Source organism: Amblyomma mixtum, chromosome 8, assembly GCF_055824585.1.
Source record: "Amblyomma mixtum isolate Tamu chromosome 8, ASM5582458v1, whole genome shotgun sequence".
In the NCBI taxonomy this organism is placed as follows: Eukaryota; Metazoa; Arthropoda; class Arachnida; order Ixodida; family Ixodidae; genus Amblyomma; species Amblyomma mixtum.
The window spans coordinates 116203033-116212427 of NC_143019.1; the positions used below are offsets into that span (position 1 = coordinate 116203033).

A 9395-nucleotide genomic window follows, 5' to 3' on the forward strand; every position below is an offset into this window, starting at 1 on the left:
TCCAATAAACCAATCCAAACCAAACAAATTGGCCACAAATTGTTGCAACGTTGAGTTGCAACAATCTTGAAAGTGCAGCATTGTGCGAGGAAGAAGATATACTTGCACTACACTGAATGTTTGCGACTTTTCCTGGGCGCTATCAATGGAACCTTTGCGTCAACAGAATTTTTTGCAACCTTGATAGAGTGATAAAGAGTGGTTAATATGGCGTGCACCATTTGTCCATCAACTTGTTTCAGGCATTTATTTTCAAAACTACAAACAACCCCTTTCCGGCAGCAATGCTTAATAGGCGACTAAATGCTCGCCTGTCTTCTCACGACATGCTTGCAAGAAAACCCGCGTCGATGGCCTACGAGAGCAATCATTGCGTACGCGTTCGCCGGATCGGCAAAGCAACCCGAATGGAAGAAGCGCGATGCGCGTGAGACGGGGGTATTTTCGAAAGCGAAGCTACTGACCATGCACTCTTAGAACTAAAGGAGTGCAGACGAGTGCCCAGAACACACTTTGAAGGAGTATTCGCTTGTCCCATATTCCACTCCTTCTTCCAGAATAAAATTACTCCCTCTGGACAAAGAGTGATCCAACACCTACTCAAGGAGTACTGTACTACTCCTGCAATAGAGTACAGGCACTCCTCCGAGGGAGTAAAGCTACCACATTGAAACAGCATCCTACTACTCTTTCAGGTAGAGTTCCAGGACTCCGTTCGTTAGAGTGACTATACTCCTCCAAGGAGTATCAGCCCAGATCTTATTTTACTCCTTCAAAAGGAGTTTCACGTGTTTTCAATGTATCCTACTAATTTTCTTATTTCACATATTCTTCAGAGCAAGTTGGTCATATGTTTTGCAGGACCCACCTGTGCTACATCTACAAAAGAGTAATGAGCAAAAGGGATTATAATCTTTGAGTAGAATAATTTTTGCTCATGGCTACACTACAGTTTGCACATTAGTATGGTGCTCTGTCTGCGTTGGGAATAACAATGATTCAAGAAATAATGACACAAATGTACAACACTGATAACTTTTATTTCTCAAGTCATTGCTGTAATTGCTGTGGCTGCCCAAAACACGCTCGGGAGGCGCTCGCTAGGATCAAGCCCCATTAGTGTCTCAAGCAGCAGACAAGCCCGCTTTGTTTTTGGGGTGTACTTGACATTAAATGCCAAGAACACTGCCAAAAGCAAAGTAAACCCATCTACCAAATCCACCGCAGTGAGCTGTAAGCGCTCAAAAGAAACTAAGATGCTGGATGATGCCGTAGCTTGCTCGGCTGAGTGAAGGAGCTTTGGCTATGAGTGCATTTCACCGGGTGCCTGCAAACATGAATGAAAATAATGCAAGTAAGAGTCAATTCCAATGCCCTTTTCATACTATCCTGCTTATAATTCCCATGAAAAAAAAGAAAGAATACAACTAGAATGTACTGATCGTGTGTGTCATGTCGCCACTAGTGTGTACCTATATTGTGACCAAGTGCAGACACCTTTCATTGCAAACCTTCATTCAGAGCTGCAATTTTATGAAGCCCAATACAATTATCACTACGCTAGTCCTTTCAAAAGCTGTGTGCATGTAAAACAAGCACATATTTACCAAATGAAAATTTTAACATGAGCAAGCTCTTCTGCAAGTATCATGATCAGCCTGACTACGCCCACTGCAAGGCAAAGGCCTCTCCCATGTTCTCCAATTAACCCTGTCCTTCGCCAGCTATGTCCACCGTGTTCCTGCAAACCTTCGCCCATGGAACATTTTGCTGCTTCCTGTTACGCCTGCCTTCTCATGGAATCCACTCCGTTACCCTTAAGGACCAGCGATTATCTTGCCTTCGTCTTACATGCCCTGCCCAAGCACCCTTCTTTCTCCTGATTTCGACTAGGATGTCTTCAACCCGCGTTTGTTCCCTCACCCACTCCGCCCGCTTCCGATCTCTTAACGTTACGCCTATCATTTCTATTTCCATAGCTCGTTGCGTTGTCCTTAACTTAAGCTGAACCCTCTTCGTTAGCCTCCACGTTTCTGCCCCATAGGTGAATACTGGTAGGATACAGCTGTTGTATACTTTTCTCTTGAGGGGTATTGAAAAACTGCCATTCATGATCTGAGAGAACCTGCCATATGCACACCACCCCATTCATATTCCTCTAGTTATTACTCTTCATGATCCGGATCAGCAGTCACTACCTGCTCTAAGTAAATGTATTCCCTTATCACTTCCAGTCATTTCTAAAACCACACCTATTGTGCTTGACGGTTCTTGTCACATAATACATTGTGCAGTTTAAAATATAGGGTAACCTTGAATCGGGAAAACACTTAAACCAATGACAGTTTTCTTGCTGAAGAGAAATGGCTGTTGCAATTCCTGTTTCTCAGATGCCATTAACTGAATTTCATGCTCTAAAATAGTGAAGGAAAAATTCAAAATTTTTCATCTCAAAGAGGCAGACAACAAATTTCAGTTTGGTTTGGGTTGGTTTATGGGGTTTAACGTCCCAAAGCGACCCAGGCTATGAGAGACGCCGTAGTGAAGGGCTCCGGAAATTTCGACCACCTGGGGTTCTTTAACGTGCACTGACATCGCACAGTACACGGGCCTCTAGAATTTCTCCTCCAAAGAAATTCCAGCCGCCGCGGCCAGGATCGAACCCGCGTCTTTTGGGTCAGCAGCCGAGCAAATTTCAGTTGCACATTTTTTTTTTGTTTTTAGTGATGCATAAGACATTACTATGCACGGATAACCACACAGTATTCGCCTATGACTGCTAAATAATTTGTAATTAAATATCTTCTCTCTCCTGCTTCACTTTTAAAAACTGAGCAATGGCAATGGCATCAAAGGTCAGTATAAGCCAGGGGAGGCATGAGGAAAACTGCAATATAATTGCGGCTTCGTCATTCATTGTGATTCCGACTCTTAAGGCAGGCTGGCTTTAGCATTGTAACTAATTAAAACGATGAAGTAGCGATATCGTAGCTTTTTTGTGCCTTCCATAACCTATACTGAACATTGATGTCATAGCAATTGCTATGCTATTGAAACAGGGAAGAAAAGAAATCTGGTTGTAATTATTTAGCGATTGGAGAGGAATACTATGCAACAATTCTATGTATACGAATGCCCAGCACGTCACTACAAAGAACACACATAACCAAAAATTTGGTGTTTATACTCATTTAAGGTAATACTACTTCCCACGCAAGAACACGACAGCCATGTGTAAACTTTTTGCTTTCATAGTAATAAAATCTATCCAACGACAAGTTAGGCGCAGCATGCCTGCTCTTTATAAATATGCAATACTGACAATGTTTGACACTAGCATTTGGCATGAACGAGATAACTGTGATTACTTCGCACATTACGTGCCAGTCCATACTATTATGCACAATTTAGATTTGCAAATGTAATGTGTAATTCTCTATGACTGCCACGTTAGTGCACTGCAAACAAATGAAGTTGTCTTGCATTTGCAATGTTCTCACTACTTTTATGCAACACTGATCACTTCAGTATATCTGCATCGTTCTGTTAGACGGCCACGGGATAGCTAGAATTAAGGCTATTTTATGTGATGGAAACCATTGACTGGACAACAAAGAAGAAAAGCCTCAACTACTGTCCTGGTGCTGGGACGTCTAATAAGAGCTCAGAAAGACTCGGTTTCAATATGCCAGACCCTCCGCATAACATTACCCTGTGCGAAAATACCCCACCCCACCCTAGCTTAATTTCTGTCCACATGCACCAAGGCTCACTGCACCTGTTATAAATATTGCCCTAAATATTGCAATCAAGCTGCCCGTGTATGCATAGGCTATCTGTGCATCGAGAAAGAAAGAAGTTGTTAGGAATGTTTCACACCAAAAACAGAAAAAAAGGCAGCCTGTTTCTCAGAAACAGCTAAGAGCATGAAATGGTGTGTCCAAAAAGATTAGGCTGCTTTGTACTTATTTATGACAACGAGAACTGTCAGAGCTGCGCTTTCAAAAATTCAGGAGCTTTGTGCACAAACGTAGCTTCCGTATGCACGACTTGCAGCACCAACGCTTCCGAATTGAAACGACCGATGAATATGCACAGGAAAAAGCAAATAGAGAGCGCTTGAATTTAAAAGAAAAGCTACCTTGCACAATCAGAAATTTCACGACAGAACCTTCCAAACAGTGACGTGTACTGGTTGCGGTATACCGAATATATACCTAGCAAATAAGTGTGCGCTTTGTTAACGAGCGGGATTCTGTGGCGGCAATGCTACAGCTCCAATTCCGAAAACCTAATGCTGCAAAAATTGAGTTTTCAAAATACGTGCGAATGCACGATACACTTTTGCACGCATTTAGAACTTTCAGTTGTGAAACACAGACAACGAATCTTGTGTATGCGTCTTCCTTGGCTGGTAAAAAAATTCTATAAGTCTCCAGTTTGCCTGTGTACTCCACAAATTCTAGGATCCCTGTCCGCTACATGTCAAATTTCACTGAAGCGAAAGTAATACAACCGACAGGTGATGATCTGCTAGGGCAACAGGATTTCAAAAGTTTGAGAAGGGCAGTGGGAGTCCAATCCAGGTGGAGTAGTGAAATTTGACTAGTAACAGACAGGAATCCTCCAATCTGTGGAGGACACCGGCAAATTGGAGACTTACGGAGGAATTTTTTTACCCGCCAAGGAACACGCATACACAAGAGAGAACCACAGAGGACTACGGCTTTTACCAGCCCTTGTCCTGTGCGGTTTTCTTTTGTGTATGCGTCTTTTTTGGCTGGTAAAAAAATTCTTCCATAAGTCTCCAATTTGCCTGTGTACTCAACAAACCGCAGGATCCCTGTCCACTACTAGTCAAATATTTCAACTCCACCTGGCTTGGACTCCCACCGCCCTTCTCTGTGGAGAAAGGGTGACAGCAGCTGGCAAAGGACAAGGTTAACTGCAGATCAACTGGGGAAGCATTATCCTGCACTGATTTTGACGGCAGGTTCACAAGACAAACAAAATCAGCTCGAGGAGCGGGGTGCACATCATGCGACTGAATGTCAATGGCCAGTGAAAATGGCACCAGCACTGTGGAATGCACATGCAGAAAACGAGACGCATTTTTTTGTCAACTTTGAGTAGCAGTCTACTGCAATTTTAAAGAGGAAAGCTCTCAAGTATGGCAACACTGGCACTTTTTGTTTTACTGGGGTGAGGGTCGTCGTGAGGGTTGAAGTCCATATTTCTTTTCCATCCACTGTGTTAATTGCGAGCTATGTTTACCTAATAGGGGCTGGGCATCTAACATCACCGTTATTTCTTTGCAGCAGTTAAAACAATACAGCATACATTTTATAACATGCTTAACGAATTTTTGGGAGCAGCATGCTTTTACCCTTCTACTATTTGTTGCTACTGAATCAGTTTGGCGTTGACAAAAGATCTGTAATAAGGAGTAATTACTCATTGACATCCACTCGAGCACAGCCAAATGGCTACAAAGGAAAGCTATACAGCTTTCACAGAAACTTCGTAGTTAAAGAAAGATTCGTCCTGGTCCGGTGTTCGAACTCAGAACCACCACTTCACTGGAGCAGTCGCTCTATCAATTTGTCCAACCTGGAGGGCAAGCTTATGCTAGGGCGAGAGCGAAGTGATCAATAACTCGAGTGGGAACTGTGTTGGTCCAATGTTTTAGGACCCCTAAAACATTGGACAAACTCAGTTCCCGCTTCATGTTACCTCTAAAACATTGGACAAACTGAGTTCCCGCTTCATGTTACAATACTGAGTGACATTTTGGTCTATACACCAGAAATACCGGTAAAGCATCATGATAGAACACAATGTTTTTTAAAGGGATAAAGGAATATGTTCGCCCTTTCAGAGGGCACATATGCATAAGAGGCAACATGTGTGAAATAGTCTCTGCACCTGAAGCAGTGTAAATTCCATTATGTTAACAGCAGCAGTCAAAAGCTTCATGAGCGACTATTTCATACAGTTCATGTAATTACATTCATGTAATTCAGGATCAGATTCATGTGATTATACAGGGAGGTACTGCTGCTAAGTGCACGTAGAGCTCTGCATGCATTTCTAAACCCGGCTGTGAGCCTATGTCTACGAAATTTTTCTAAATAGGCAGGTAAGGTATGCATCACTGGAAAACAATACCTACCACAAATAGCTGAGGAGAGATAGCACAGCCAAAAGCTGGAAGCACGAATGGCCCAGTAGATCCTGGCAGCTGGCAACTGCAAATAAAAATGTCAGAGCAACTGTTGTCAGTGGCCGTAACAATGTCATGAATGACAAGAGAAGAAATTGTCTACTGCTTCATAAATTAGAATAAGGTAGTAACATAGGAACACAAAAAGCAATGAGAGGGCCCATGACAAAAGAAATGAACAGATTGTATGTGATGCACCGATATATATTTTTTCAGTAGATTTACATGACTGTCACACCCGCATAGAAAGATGAGCAGGCTGGAATACCACTATTTTTATGCATGATGAAAAGAGCGTAACTATTCTAATATAGCATGCACAGGATTTTATTACTACTAGGGTGCTTTGCAGCAGCACCGAAGGTATTTTTAAATTGAACGTAGCGACCAGTAGACCCGTCTGCTTTGCACAAATGATGAGAGGATGGAAAAGGCGTGCATTCATTAGCAAGAAGCACGATATCTCACATCACAGCATGAAACGAAAATTGGTATTGCGTTTAACAAATCTCCACAGAAATAAAAACTGCCTAGTGGCAATGCAAGTAAGAGCAAGGGAAAAAAACACCGAAGAAAACTGGTGAGTGTGGTGCAGGGAGGTCTGTGGGTAGGGTCTCGTGCCTGGGAATAGTTCCGAGCGCGGAGAATCGCCGGCACCACAGCTGGTGGCAGTCAACCAAGAATAAATAAGAGAAAGTGAAAATCAATAACAAACCATCACCGATATAGCGAACGACTTGAAAGCGGGCCGCACAAACGAGGGATATAGCAAAAAGCTTGAAATCCTAAATAAGTGCGCAGTTGCATCCCAAACAGTTCTCAAAATCTGAAGGCGAGGAAGCATCGACACCTACACCTCAGGGCAGACGCAAGAACGATCTAACTTTGACATAATACTGTGTCAAATTCTGTTCCATGGGGAAGCACAGAAAAAAATTTACAAATGACTAGGCAAGGGATATGCTCCAGCCTTTTACACGCGATCATTGTCCCCGAAAAAATTGTATGACAAATATTAAGGCGTAAGCACTAATCCCACGAGTACACACACTGAGCACTGTCTGTTGGCAGCTGGCCTAGCGCGAGTGCTCTGTCGCGCGGCACTGCCGCTCATCGTCATCTTCTAAGTAGCACAAATCAATCCGACGGGCACCAGCCGCGAGGCAACTCGACCGTTGTCAGTTCCCTTGTCTGTCCGCAGCTGGCCTAGCAAGAGCGCTCTCTAACGTGGCACTGCACGCTCATCATCCTCTCCTATGTAGCACAAATCTATGCTATTGGAATGTAGTAAACATTGTCTGTTGTTTTTCGCAGCGCTAGCAAGCGACCGCATAACTCTGTTGTGATAACTGGTGGCATTTTTATTTACCGCGGCACCCGAGTACTAAACGCAGATAGAGACTATGGAGCAACAGTTGCCATGCGGCCTATACGCCCGTTCTTTTCTGGTAAAGGCCGATTCACACGATTTTCCGTTCACCCGCTACCGCGGCCGACAGCGCGCCTCTCAATGTGGTGACGCATGAATACGTAGTGCGCGGGCCGCGGGCGAACGGACCGTCGTGTGAATCGGCGTTAACGCATTATAGCTGAGACAACCGCACGCAGACTGCCTGCACTGCCATCCCTATATAGGCGCACACTAATAACGCGTGCGAATAGAGATCAGAAGTAAAGAAACGTACACGGGACTCACCGTTCAGACGGCTCATCAAGGCTTAGCAAAACCGCACATTCTTCTTCGTTGCCTCTCCAGATGACAAGAAGTCGTAGCGCTACCTTTCTTCAGGGCTTTACCCGTTCAAAATCACCAGTGTTGACAGGGCGTAATTCTCGTCGTTGGTTTCCAAAACACACTTGTGTTCTTCATACACGTCCACCGCACGAGCACTCAAACAATGCTACGAAATCCCAAATAACACAAAACGTGACGACGGCTGCAGTTTTGCTTCGTTGAAAAAACCTACAAATGCGCTTTTTTTATTGCTAATATTTGAATTGTGTTCGCAACAAAAACAAATTATATTTTTTCATTTTATTTCTTTATTAAATGCGAATACCAAAGCGCTTTTAGATACTTTTGCTGACATGTCGTTTGTAGAAGCTGCGATCCTGTGATCCCATCCCCGGGTGTCCTAGCAGACGACGGCGCAGACGACGCTGTTGACGGAATGCAATTTCGATTGACGGCAGCGAAAATCCCTTAAATGCGACAAAAAAGGCAAAGAAACGCACCGTATCGCAAACTGGTCCATATCAAGGATATGTTCGACGCGAGCGGTAGGACAAAGAGCAGCTGCGATGCATTACTCTACGCGACACTGGCATGGTCGACGGAGATCTACATGAAACAGAGCTTAAATGTGACCCGTACAAGCGGATTACTGTGATATCAACTGCGTTACGGAACTACGACGATACTTGCTTCACACTTTAGCTTATATGCAACAGCGGCCCGCACTCGCCGCATCCTGTTCGAGTGTACTTTCACTAGCAAGAGCCCACATGCATGGAAGCCGACAGAAGCAACTGTCTTTTCGAGTTCAGATTGTTCCGAGAAATACGAGCAGCTTACTTTAGCACGTACTCGAATTCAAGTTCTCAGCCTGTGTGTCACGTACGGTGACGATGGCGTCGAGGACGAGCTTAAGAATCGCCTTAACGTGGCCGCAACGCAGCCGGTATCCCAAGCATTCGTGCGCTAATTGTTGTTCACCTGTACTGCGAAAGTGCGCTCAGTCGCAGGCCAGCCGCTAGCTGCTCGATTTGCCAGCCTTGCGAGTACAATTCGCAAGTTTCTGAGCCAATCTTTGAGCGAGCCGAGCTTTCAGCTATGACGCTGCTCGCGAGCGCGCCGCGCGACGAGCTTCGGCCTGCTCCCTGGCTGCCGTATTCGTAGCTAAGCCTAGGAGGTTTCACTTCGATGCCAGAGCTGAGAGCGCTTTGAAACTGGCTAGCGCTGAGGTGCTACTCTTTGCATTGTAAGGACGTTTTATTGTGAACTATGTCTCGTAGTGAAATAAAGATATGTTCGGGTCCACCCGAACGGTGATGATGGCGTCGAGGACGAGCTTAAGAATCGCCGCAACGCCGCCGATATTCCATGCATACATGTGTGCTAAATTTGTTCACCTGTGCTGCAAACGTGGGCATAAAGGCTCGCTCAATCGCA

At 44.4% G+C, this 9395-nt stretch overlaps 1 long non-coding RNA gene across 1 annotated transcript; it reads right to left on the bottom strand.

The window, feature by feature from the left end:
* Nucleotides 1-1094: 1094 nt before the first annotated feature.
* Nucleotides 1095-8245, bottom strand: LOC149334052 (uncharacterized). Its single transcript, XR_016284987.1, has 4 exons — nucleotides 7920-8245; nucleotides 6792-6885; nucleotides 6173-6248; nucleotides 1095-1327 (listed from the first exon to the last, which is right to left on the bottom strand). It is a non-coding gene; the product is annotated as an uncharacterized LOC149334052 (long non-coding RNA).
* Nucleotides 8246-9395: the final 1150 nt, after the last annotated feature.